At 38.0% G+C, this 13131-nt stretch overlaps 1 long non-coding RNA gene and 1 pseudogene across 1 annotated transcript in view; one reads left to right on the top strand and one right to left on the bottom strand.

Moving 5' to 3' along the window:
• The window catches only part of LOC134739252 (uncharacterized), a 224723-nt gene that overhangs the window by 87492 nt on the left and 124100 nt on the right, over positions 1-13131 (bottom strand). The gene's annotated exons all lie outside the window — the stretch shown is intronic.
• Positions 9895-10016, top strand: LOC129036017 (U2 spliceosomal RNA; annotated as a pseudogene).

Raw genomic sequence — 13131 nt, 5'->3', positions numbered from 1 at the left:
TTCTGTTTACCCAGCATATGAACTTCCATTTGGTCAGGAAAGCCTTGGGATTTATAAGACCTTAGTCACAACTCACTCCTCCTTCTGATTTTGTTTTTCAGACATCTCTACTGAAAGCTGCTATTTATTCCCGGCCATGACATGGCCAGGATAGAGAAATCTTAATAACTTCCTAGTTCTTCCTGAGTTGCCTCTCTGTGACTTTGCTTGTTTACCCTATTTGTAGTGCATTCCCAGAACTTCAGGCACACCATGCACAAATGTGTGTGTCTTTATAAAGCACTTTCTCAAAGGGAGCATCAACCATTGCTCAAGCCAAATCTAGAGTGCTGCTGTTATGGAAGAGTTATTTATGAAATTGCCATCCCTGGGTTTCAGCCTCCATTATGTCTCAACGAAACTGTTGCAGTTTGAGCAACTCTTATAATTTTCATATGCCTCAATTTCCACAACTGTAAAATAGATAATATTTTCCTTAACGAATGCTGTTAGGGTTGTTGGTGATGGTGTTGGTTGAATTAAAAATGAATTTGAATAAATTAATTAATTGTAAATTAAATATTAAATACAATTTATCCTTTTGTTAAGTATCAGCCTTTGTTTCTGTCCATTAGTGTTGGGAAGTAAGAACACTTTGCAACCTAACAGTCTAGAAATTTACTCCTTAATCTCAGAGTTTTATTTCCTCCGGCGCTATTGAGGATTAGAAAGAATGTATGTAACACACCTCAGACAGTGTCTGATGAATTCATTATAGGTGCTCCACGTAAGAGATCCAACTGGATCTAATGTAAGTTTGAGATGATTTAAGATTATTTAATATGGTAGAAGGAGTTAGTCCAGGGAATCTAGGAACACTAATACCCTGTCTTGGTTACCTGCTTCTTTCTGCAAACCATTGCTGTAAATAATAAGGCAAATAAAAGGCAGAACAACACTTTACCAGTAGCTGGATCTTTGTCCCAAGCAAGAGATCATAGTGAGGTCTGATGCACTGTGTGGAGACAGAGTTTATTGAGGATTAAGACCAGGGTAGCTTCATTCTCTCTAAGCTTAAACTTGAAACTCACCATCCAAAATATTTCACAGAGCAGTGATGGAAACAAAGGTGAATACAGAGAAGTAGAAATCATGGGAGAGTGTACTTATGCCCATGTTAACTCTAGACTGGCCTATGCGTTCCCGTATACAAGCATAAATCTGAATCCAGCATTTACTTAGAAGAATAAAGAAAGTGTACAAAGAAAGAGATGCCTAATATGGCTGGAACACTGTACTATTACTTCTTTGGCACATGGAAACAAAGGTTCAGAGAAAAACTGTACATAAATATTTCCCAACTTACATATATACTTTAAAGCTATCCCTTAGGAAAATAAGGCCCATTCAGAGGTCCCAGTGTTAGGAAATCTTCCCTCACTGGTATCAGGAAAGAGGATAGTGAAATTGTATATTTAACCATGACTTATTAATAACATTATCTCATGAGTAGTTATCTTCATTCAGTGTTCATTTTATTTATTTGTCTTTGGTGAAATAGACTAAGACCCTTTGGTGTTAATTCTGGTTCTCATATTAGGTAGCTGAGCGACCTTGAACAAAGTTTCTCTCTAGTACTCAGTTTCTACATCCATAAATAGAAGGTGTGAACCAGATAATTTGTTGTTTCCCTCTCAGATCTAACATTCTGGTAGATAATCTAGTTACTTAACTTCCTGTAAAGTACTTTTAAAAATTAAAAGTGTGTGCTTTTATTCTCTAGGAAATAGTTTTGCATCCCACTCTTTATTTTAAAAATCTCTGCTGCATGATTTTTCTTTTAACAGACACAAAATCTTGGTGATTTTGCGAAAGTTAAAAATAGAGTCTCTTTGAAAATAGGAGAGTCACGTTGTTTATAAATAGCAGGCCTTCAACTCTGCAGTGTATTCGGTCAGAAAGAGCAGTTTAAACTGAAATGCTGAGTAAAAATAAAACTAACTAGTTTTGCAAGAGTCTAGCAAAGAGATTTAGATCGCCTGTGTTAGCTAAAGAAAGGTATGGAGATGAAAAATTAAGGATTATCGGATTTACTGTGAAGAGGAAGGTGCATTTTTAATAATTGCCCATTTTATAAAGAGGAGACTGAGGCTTAGAGGAATTATTTTTTAGGACTGTGCCCAGAAAATGGGGAGGCTTGAATGGGAATCTGCTTGATTAGCTGTTTCCATTCCATCATCCCCACTTCTGAGACAATCGTGGAGCTCTCTGTTTATCCAACCACTTTCTTTTCACTCAGTTGACCCTAAACTCAAATATGAGACTGAAGGCAGGAGGAACTGTTATCACTGAAGCATGTCTGCAAAGAGGCACCCCACGGATTAATCAATTAGGTAAAATGTATTTATCAGAGACTTTATGCATGGTGCTGTGAAATAAACTTTATGAAAAATGCAGTCTTTGGTGTCAGGATGCCTACACACTGTTAAGGCAAGATCTTATCAAATTAAATGTCAGAAATACATAGTGCCCAAAGAAATACATAATATTAATTTCTAAGCATTCACCCAACATAATGGTCCTTGTATCTGGGTGGTGGTATTCCATGAGAATTTTATTTTTATTTCCTTTTCGCTTTTCTGAATATGTGTGACTTTTACAAATGTTACAAAATGCACAATATAAATTCTCCAAGGAGCAGTTTTCTTAGATACAGATATAATCAGCTTCAGACTACAAAGGTATGGTTGCCTGACTCTTTTGGTGAATTAGTTTGTGGTGTTTTCAACAGACATTAATGTTTAGAGAAATTTTAGATTTATGGAAAAATTGAGTAAAAATCCAAAGTGTTCCCATATATACTTTCACACCCATCCCCTCAGTATCCCCTGTTATTAATATATTGCATTAATATGGTATATCTGCTGTAATTGATGGACTGATATTGATATATTAAGTTCATACTTCATGTTAGATAGAGTTCACTATTGGTGTTATACATTCCATGGTTTTTGAAAAATGTAAGATGACATGTATCCACCATTATAGTATCATCAGAATAGTTTCATTGCCCTAAACATATCCTGCACTCCACCTTCTCTTCATACCTCCCTCTCTCCCCTGACCCCTGGCAATCACTAATTACTTTTACTGTATTCATAATTTTGCTTTTTCCAGAATGTCATAAGTTAGAATCATACAATATCCTTTTCAGAATGTTTTCTTTAACTTGGCAATATGCATTTAATATTTTTCGACGTCTTTTTGTGGCTTCATAGCTCATTACCCTTTATCTCTGAACAATATTCCATTGTATGGATGTACCATATACATTAATTCATGTATTGAAGAACATCTTGGTTACTTCCAAGTTTGGAAAATAAAAGTAAAATTGCCATAAACATATGTGTGCAAGTTTTTTTGTGGATATAAGTTTTCAACTCATTTGAGTGAAACTCAAGGAGCTAAATTGCTAGATTGCATGGTAAGAGTTTCTTTAGTTTTATAAGAAACTGACAAACTTTCTTCTAAAGTGGTTGTACCATTCTGCATTTGCACCAACAATGAATGAGAATTCCTATTGTTCCACATCCTGAGCTAAAATTGGTACTGTCAGTGTTTTGAATATAAGCCATTCTAGTAGGGATATCATGGTTTATTTTAATTTGCAGTTCCCTGATGATATATGATGTTGGGCATCTTTTAATGTGTTTTTTTTTGGTCATCTGTATATCAGTGAGCTGCCTGTTCCCCATTTTTAAGTAGGTCGTTTAATTTTGTATTGTTGAGTTTCAAAGAGTTCTTGGTATAATTTGATTACTAGCCCTTTTTATGTAATAGGCGTTTTCAAATATTTTCCAGTTTTTAGTTCATCTTTCTATTCTCTTCACAATTATCTTGCAGAATAGAAGTTTTAAACAATTTACTGAAGTCCAACTTATAATGATTTTTTTCTTTCATGGATTATGCTTCTAATGTTGTATCTAAAAAGTCAGGACCACATTCAAGGTGATCTAGTTTTTCTCTATTGTTATCTTCTGGAACAATACATTCATTTGTATTGCAGTTCATTACAGTTTTGCATTTTATATTTAGGCCTATGATGGATTTTGAGTTAATTTTTATGAAAGGCAGAAGATCTGTATCTAGATTCTTTTTTTTTTCCTATATGTGGATGCCCAGTTGTTCCAGCACCACTTTATTTTATTATTATTTTGAGACAAGGTCTTGCTTTGTCACCCAGGCTGGATTGCAATTCCACAATCATAGCCCACAGTAGCTTTGAACTCCTGGGCTCAAGTGATCCTCTCATCTCAGCCTCCCAAGCAACTAGGAACTACAGGCATGTGCCCCCACACCCAGCTATTTGTTTGTTTGTTTTTGCAGAGATGGCATCTTGCTATGTTGGAAACCATCCCAGACCAGGGGTGTGTGTGTGTGTGTGTATGTGTGTGTTGATGGTGTGGGAGGATGTTCAAACATATTCTGGAGAGCTGGGAGTACCAAGGGTTCATGGGACTGCTATACTACTTTGTATAATCCAAAGGAAGGAAAGTCTCCAACAATAAAAACACAAAGTACATGGGCAGAGTTAATGACGCATCACATTGGTCTAGGGAATGATAAGAAAATGAATTTGCTGTTGCATATGAGGGCAATGATTTGTAAGGTAAAAAGCATGAGACAATATCCCACTGCTTTTGTAGACAATAGCACTCTTCCTGACCTTTTTTTCGCTGTTGCCCTTTCAAAAACCCCTCAAGAGGGACTGCCTCAGATAACTCACCCATGTATTCATTCATCCAATAACTCTTTCTGTGGGCCACATTACACTCTGCCTACTATTCTAGATGCTGGGGGATATGCGTGTGAAAAAGATAGTAGAAGTTCTTCTTCCAAAGCACCATATACTGCTCCACACTGTAAACCTCTTTAAATGCTTTTGTCGTACCATTGCTTCAAAAAGCAATTCAGATTTCCTTCTCTTATTTACTGACACAAATATTCCTTTAAACCACCTGCCATACCTATGCACTTCTTAACCACTGGTATCTTCATTCAGTTTTCTCTTTTGATTCAAGAACATCTGAAACATTGTTTTCTATCCTCAGCATCATGAAACCCTAAACATACAGGTTCCTGTCTTGCTGCTGGGGTGGGAAATTTGGATCAGTATGTGACATGTTGTACAAATGCAACTAATGTATTTACCTTTGGCTTTTCTGCTAGTTTTAAAGACTAAAACTATTTGATTTCCAGGAGAAAATTGGATGAGGTGTCATGAGAAAGGTATGGTCATTCTGTGAATTGATCCTCTGGGGGAAAGGGCTGTGATATGGTTTGGCTGTGTCCCTACCCAAATCTCATCTTGAATTGTAACTCCCACAATTCCCATGTGTCATGGCAGCAACCTGGTGGGAGGTAATTGAATCACGGGGATGGGTCTTTCCTGTGCTGTTCTTGTGACAGTGAATAAGTCTCATGAGATCTGATGGTTTAAAAATGGGAGTTTCCCTGCACAAGCTCTCTTTGCCTGCTGCCATCCACGTAAGATGTGACTTGCTCCTCCTTGCCTTCTGCCATGATTGTGAGGCCTCCCCACCATGTGGAACTGTGAGTCCAATTAAACCTCTTTCTATTTTAAATTGCCCAGTTTTGGGTATCTCTTTATCAGCAGTTTGAAAACAAACTAATACAGGGTGCTTCGTGAACTGGAATTAGGGGAACTTCTAGAGAAGCCTATGCAGGGCCTGGAGCAAGTGCTTCACACCCAGGACATCACACAAAGAGGGGAGGCTGTGAACATTGTCAAGGCAAGACACTACGGTGGACCAGGCATTTTAACTGCAGTTTTTCCTTAACTGAATTATCAAAATAGCATGAAGATACAGCTGTTGCTGTCCTTCACTAAGGCTCAAGAACACCAGCTAATTTCCCCGGGGTTATGTGGTTCTTTGTTGGCAGAGCTGGGATTCAAACGGAGGTCCGTTCTCTATAGTTTTAAGCTTTTAGCCTTTCTGTTGCTACACACTGCCTCTTAAAGGTGGCAAGACATCCAGAACAGAGCTTCTATTTCAGTTTGTAAAATAACACACTGTAGCAGGTTCTGCTGCTGCTCTGCTCACCTCCTTTGTCACTAATCATCTTAGCACCTGCCAACAGTCTTTCACTGAAGGCAGGTAGGGCTCTCTACCTGAGGGATTTTTCTCAGCCTTCACTATAAGCTGGAATTACTGAGGCTGCAGCTCTGGGAGTACCCCTCTACTACTGACAGATGAAAATTCAAGGACAAGAAGCCCAACTTCCTCAATCCCCAGGTAGGATAACTGTGATATGCTCTACAGAGTTCCCTGGCATAGTTGAACTCAAGTTGTCCACACATCAACTCAAGTGCTAATCTCCTTCAAAACACACTTTTATTTGCTTCTTACCCTGACTGATCTACCTTCCCCCTTCCCTTACTAGTGCCTCTTGGGACCATCTCCCAAATTCCTAGACACACTCTTTGACTCAAATCCTAGTCTCAGGAGCCAATTCTGTATAAACCCAAATAGAAATACACTTTTTACCTTAGACATAATGAATGCAGAAGAAAAATTTGACTGATGGTAAAAGATCTTTAAAATTAAAGGTATCCCTGCCTATAGATGAGCTTCTCATTCTGTCTCGTGCTTTTATTTTTCACCACTTTTCCTTATGATTAGCATACTTTTGATAACATGAAAGCATTCCTCTTTTGTATCAAAGGAAATACCATCAAAAAGTGTTTGAGGCAGCACTAGGTTGGGATTTAAAGACTGAAAGGCTAAAACGGTCTCTGAGAGATTCCTGACTGTGTTCCTGAGTTACACTTTGCTGAAAGAATGGGTCTACCATGGGAACACTTAGACAGTAACCATGGAGAGCCTGGATGCACCAACCTGCTCCCACTATGCTCTGGTTCAAGGTCAGGCACATCTGGTAGAGACGCAAGAATGTGTTTCTTAATGTATCTTTACATAGAATACAGTATCACAGACTACCACTTCCTGGAAGTTTGTCCTGTAGACTTCATTGTCCATAGCTATACACTTTCAACAGTCATTCTATTGTGAGTCTTTTCATACTAATATTTTTTGGAGGGTAGGAGAGGGCCCATCAGTCATGCTAATTAGCTACCATCTTAACCTGCAGAAATAGTGATGCATGGAAATACGGGTTGGCAGTGAGTCTGAGGAATGTGTCCAAAAAGAACAAGGTGACTGTGTCAGGGTTGGGATTAAGGGTAGGGACTTAATACCTGGAAAGTAAAAGGGCAGCCTCTTGACAACAAATTTTAAACCTAGTCATCCTAATAGAGGAGACTGCTGATAATATTAGGACTTGCTCTCATGAGAGAGGGATAGGAGTAGCATAAGTACATTCCATTGGGGTTGTAATTAATTCAGTCAGTTGTGGGTTGGATAGAATCTGTCAAGAAGCAGCAGGGGAGCGAGTTAAGATGAGTTGGGTAAAACAGAGGAACCTGGTGTGAACAGTCTCTGATGACCCTACTCTCCTATTCTGGAAGGCAGTGAGGAGAAAGCCACTGAGCAGGGGTGCCAAATCTTCTGAGGAAGGGATGCTAATTCTAGCTCTATGCAACCAGAAGACATTTCTTAACCTCTCTGCACCTGAATTTTCCAGGCTGTCAAGTGGAAATCTTAGTATGTGACACAACTATTATAGGAATTGAAATGAGATACTGTTTATCTAATTCATGGAACATTGTAGACAATAAATAGCAGTTCCTTTATTACACACAATAACCATTCTTGTGGAATTGACTAAAACCCTTCTTAAATGAATTGATTAAAAGATTCAATTTTTGGCTTATATACAGAATATCCTTTGAAGATGCTTTAAAAAAACTGAAATGAGAAAGCAGTCATTGTTTTGCTCAGAATTTCTTAATGCACACAGTTAACTATGTCAGACAAAATGCTTTGCTCCCAATAGTGCTTATCATTGTAGACAAGATTATTCTGTCATAGAGGCAGAAGGCTCAGCTCGGGGGAAATATGTCTCATTCAAAAAAAAAATGGAATAATTTAATAAAGTACCTTTCAGTCGTGGAAAGGAACAGAGACCTCAGTTTGTCTGTTGTACCATAGATCTCATGGAAAGGAGGTTCCAAGAAGAATAAACCTGAAATTTACAGATAAAATCAATAGAGACACTTGCAAAGTGCAAGACGTCCCCGGAGAACACCTTCATTCTGGGAGGATGCATCTCATCTCTTTGCACACTCAGCCCAGCCCATTGTGTTACATTCCTCAAGCAATGGCATCAACAACATTCATTTTTCTCTCCCTGCTTCTTTTGAGTCTTGTGTCAACACACAGTAGCTGGTGAATCTCCTCATTATGTTTCTTAATTTCAATAAGAATGTATCCGGTCCAACTCCTGAGAGCATCTACATTCATTGCATTCTGTGGGGGAAGGAGAAGTCAATCTTTCTATATTGATTTCTATGAAAATGAAGCATGAAGCTAGAAGCACTTTTTTTGGCAGAAAATGATTTTACAAATACAACTGTCTGCCTGAATATACTGAAAGAATAAGGATCTCTAATTAGTTTTCTAATGCAATTGCGTTCTTATAATAGAGGTTCCCCCTCTCAAAAGAGTAATTACAAAAATAATTGTATTGAGAAATGAAGTAGCTCTTTGCAGGTAAGGAGGTCCCTCTTTCACTGAATGTCAATCGCTTGATTTGCTCTTTCTTTGCAAAGAGACCAAAAATAGAAAAGAGAAAAAGTAACAAAAAATAAATAAATAAAAACAAAAAAAAAAGCTGTTCTGTGGTACTATGCATGGTTTGTTTAGGAAAAGGCCTCCAGGAAGGCCCTCAATTGAAGTTCACTGAAACTTTTTTTTTTTTTTTTTTTTTTTTTGCTGTTTTATATGTTTTTTTTTTTTTTTTTATTATTATTATTATTATTATACTTTAGGTTTTATGGTACATGTGCGCAATGTGCAGGTAAGTTACATATGTATACATGTGCCATGCTGGTGCGCTGCACCCACCAACTCGTCATCTAGCATTAGGTATATCTCCCAATGCTATCCCTCCCCCCTCCCCCCACCCCACAACAGTCCCCAGAGTGTGATGTTCCCCTTCCTGTGTCCATGTGTTCTCATTGTTCAATTCCCACCTATGAGTGAGAATATGCGGTGTTTGGTTTTTTGTTCTTGCGATAGTTTACTGAGAATGATGATTTCCAATTTCATCCATGTCCCTACAAAGGACGTGAACTCATCATTTTTTATGGCTGCATAGTATTCCATGGTGTATATGTGCCACATTTTCTTAATCCAGTCTATCATTGTTGGACATTTGGGTTGGTTCCAAGTCTTTGCTATTGTGAATAATGCCGCAATAAACATACGTGTGCATGTGTCTTTATAGCAGCATGATTTATAGTCCTTTGGGTATATACCCAGTAATGGGATGGCTGGGTCGAATGGAATTTCTAGTTCTAGATCCCTGAGGAATCGCCACACTGACTTCCACAAGGGCTGAACTAGTTTACAGTCCCACCAACAGTGTAAAAGTGTTCCTGTTTCTCCACATCCTCTCCAGCACCTGTTGTTTCCTGACTTTTTAATGATTGCCATTCTAACTGGTGTGAGATGGTATCTCATTGTGGTTTTGATTTGCATTTCTCTGATGGCCAGTGATGGTGAGCATTTTTTCATGTGTTTTTTGGCTGCATAAATGTCTTCTTTTGAGAAGTGTCTGTTCATGTCCTTCGCCCACTTTTTGATGGGGTTGTTTGTTTTTTTCTTGTAAATTTGTTGGAGTTCATTGTAGATTCTGGATATTAGCCCTTTGTCAGATGAGTAGGTTGCGAAAATTTTCTCCCATTTTGTAGGTTGCCTGTTCACTCTGATGGTAGTTTCTCGGCCTTTTGGCTAAGATCAAGTGTAGTATCTGTTCTTATCACTGAAACTTTAATTGAAGTTATTAAATTACTGCTTTTGGCAAAAAAAAAAAAAGATTGAGCAGTAATTTTTGAGTAGTATATATAAGCAGATTTCTCTAAGTGATTAGATTTACCATGTTCACTCTCACCCTCTTTATAAAAAAGTATAGACATGACACTTTGAAAATACGGGTAGATGTTGTTCATTTCAAGGAAAGGTTCACAGAGGATATTAACTGTCCAAAGATACTAAATTGCTATTAAAATTCATAAAACTACATTCAGACACATTTATGTTTACATGTACACGTCTATGTATTTGTTTATACACATACACACATATATTATATATATAGGCTATGATAGAAAATTTTACATTTTATGTTCTTCAAACTGAGGCAAAGACATCATCTTCACTGACGTTGTTTACCGGAAAGCTAAACTCTTTCTTCTTGCACAAATCTTTTCTTTTTTCCTCAGGTAGGAAATATATTTGAACTTGAATTCTTGAACTGCCAGAGCATATTCCACTGTCAGACCACGCTGAACATTCACAGTTACATAATTCCTGAACATCTATTTGTGTGTGAATAATTCAATGTGCTTTTGAAAAAATGTTCGTGAATGCTTAATGAACAAGAACATATTTGTGCAGGGTAAATCTGAGAGATGCGATGGAGGGGCTCATGCATTCACTCACAGTTTTGAAGCCAGTAATTAATCAGAGATGACTGAATGAAAGTAGTGTAGCTACATGTGAGGTTGCCACCTCCCATTCTTGCCCTTGCGTTTGTGTGGTAAGAAAGCAAGCACGTGATTAAAAAGGGGCACTTGCGTGTTGTCCTACCTTAGTCTTTGGCCCTTTATCGTATCTCAGGACTGGAAATCCTGCTTTAAAGAAAAACAACTTTAGGAATTTACTGTGTGGATACACGGGGGAAAGCATTCTAGTCCAAGGACTGAAACTTAGATGTTTAATTTTATTTGAAAAATCATTATTTTGTTTGTTTATTTTGGTAAAAGTCCCATTAATCCCAGATTCAGCTTCTATAGTGTGTACATTTCTGGGTGTCCTGGTGTCTGTCAGGTTGTATGTGCTCAAAAGATCTTTGTACAGTTGAAATCGCAGTCAAAGCATAGTGACTTTACCTTTCTAAATCTTTCTTCATTTTCCTCTTTTTCTTTCCAACTAGAAAGCAGCTAAGCTAATTATAATCTCAAGCCTCTAGTTTCCTGCTGAACCACACTGACTCTCAGGATTATAGATGTTCTTCTTCATCACCTTAAAATGCTTCCTCACGTACACTACCTAATTTCGTTTTTACAGTAACATTTTCAGTTGTGTATTAACAGCCATTTCTACAGATTAAATATGTGTAGGTCTGACAGGTTTGCTTAGCCACTAAATGGAAGAGTTGAATTTGAAACCATGCCTTTGATTTTAAATCAATATAATTTCTCAGATGCTGTTTCATCATGAGTAAGTAGTCATAAAGGGGATAAAATTATTATATATAAGTTTCCTGGCATTTAGAAAATATGTAGTAGATGGTATTATTATTATTTTGCTGGTAGTAATTCAGTATGTGGCTATGGCTAATGAGGAGTTATATACACTAGAATTTCAAAATAATCAACAAAGTCTGTTAACTAAAAAATAAAGTTTCTTTAGAGGCTATGACTAACTTCATTATCAGAGAATTAGAGAAGGTATTAACCCCAACTCTAACGTAATGGCCACTTAAGTGAGTATAAATCAGTAAAACTGTAGAATCACAGCAAGATAGTCAGGAAGTCATTCTTGACCCCAGTTATAATACTCAGAAGGGGATAGAATGGGGGAGTGGAGACATTTGAGCAGATGCAGGGAACAAACAGTTTATGAATAATAAGGGAGAGACTTTCTCCATCGATGCTAAGTCCTGAAAGTCATCTTTTTCTAACCAAAGCCAGAGGCGTTGGTAACACTCCCACAGAGGACATTTTGAAGAAAGCAATCTCAGAATTTCTGCAGAAGACTTGTTCTCATAGAAGGAGTGCCATACCTTCATTATTTCCAGAATGTGTGAACTAGCAAATAAAACAAAAATAGCAAATTTTAATTGTGAGACATTGCAAAATTGGCCATAAAAATCTTTTCATGTCTGCAGCACACTCTGTTGTGCTATGTGGCAGTGCAAATCACCTCCATCAAGGTATCCCATAAAACTGAGTTGGCCATGTGACTTGCTTTGGTCAGCAGGGCTTCAGCAAAATGCCTGAAGCAGAGGCTTAGAGAGCACTGTTGCATTGAGGCTATCCCTCTTGCTGTTCTTGGAACCCTAAGGTTGCCCTATGAAAGAGCTCAAGCTAGCCTATTGGAGCCAAGAAGCCAGACTGAGGAGAACCAAGGCATCCCAGCTGACAGCCAGGCAGCTACCAGATGTATGAGAGAGACCATCTCAGGTGCAGACATCAGCTTGTCTCACAGCTTACCATAGATGCATGGGAGACCAGATCAGAAGAAACATCCATGCAGCCTCCAGTATTGTGAGATGCAGAAAATGGCTGTTGCTTTACATCTCTAAGTTTTGCGTTAGTTGTAATCATCATAAGCTAATGGATATAATGCAAAGTACTGAGGCTGCATGAAGACTGAGCTGGCAAGGTCTTTATAAAAAGATATCAGAGAAATTTCAGGCACAACGATTGAGAAAATGTCATGTTTAATTAGGACACTGGGCAGCAACTGGATCCAGAAAGCCTCTTCTTTGTGTTGGGCAATGTTGTACAACTTGTTAGAGAGAGAGAACTGAATAAGTTCCTCATGCTCAAACTCTGCTCCTTAGGATGAACAGCCTCTCTGACCTCTCAATTTCAGTTTCTTCATCTATAAAAGAGAATATAAAGCCTTTCCCCCATCCCCACCCCCTTAAAATATCAATTCCTTAGTACACCATCTGGGATCCCAGGAAGGCTTGACAAAATTATAGCTATTTTAGCTTTGGTGATTATAATAACGCTTTCTGGGGTAAGAATTCTACTCTCAAAACCAGAACTTCCTTTCAGGAGCTATGTGGGCTCTGGATTATGATTGGACACACCCTACACCATCAAGATTTATGTGTTCTGAGAGATTAAAGGTTTGAAAAGAGCCATCATAGGGCAGAAGACTGGAAATTGGAAGCAACAAAACAAGGATTTAAGGCTGATGATTTAGTGGGGTG

This window comes from Pongo pygmaeus, chromosome 3, assembly GCF_028885625.2.
Source record: "Pongo pygmaeus isolate AG05252 chromosome 3, NHGRI_mPonPyg2-v2.0_pri, whole genome shotgun sequence".
In the NCBI taxonomy this organism is placed as follows: Eukaryota; Metazoa; Chordata; class Mammalia; order Primates; family Hominidae; genus Pongo; species Pongo pygmaeus.
Note: the sequence above shows the minus strand (reverse complement) of the source record. Positions and strands in the feature narration are given on the sequence as shown.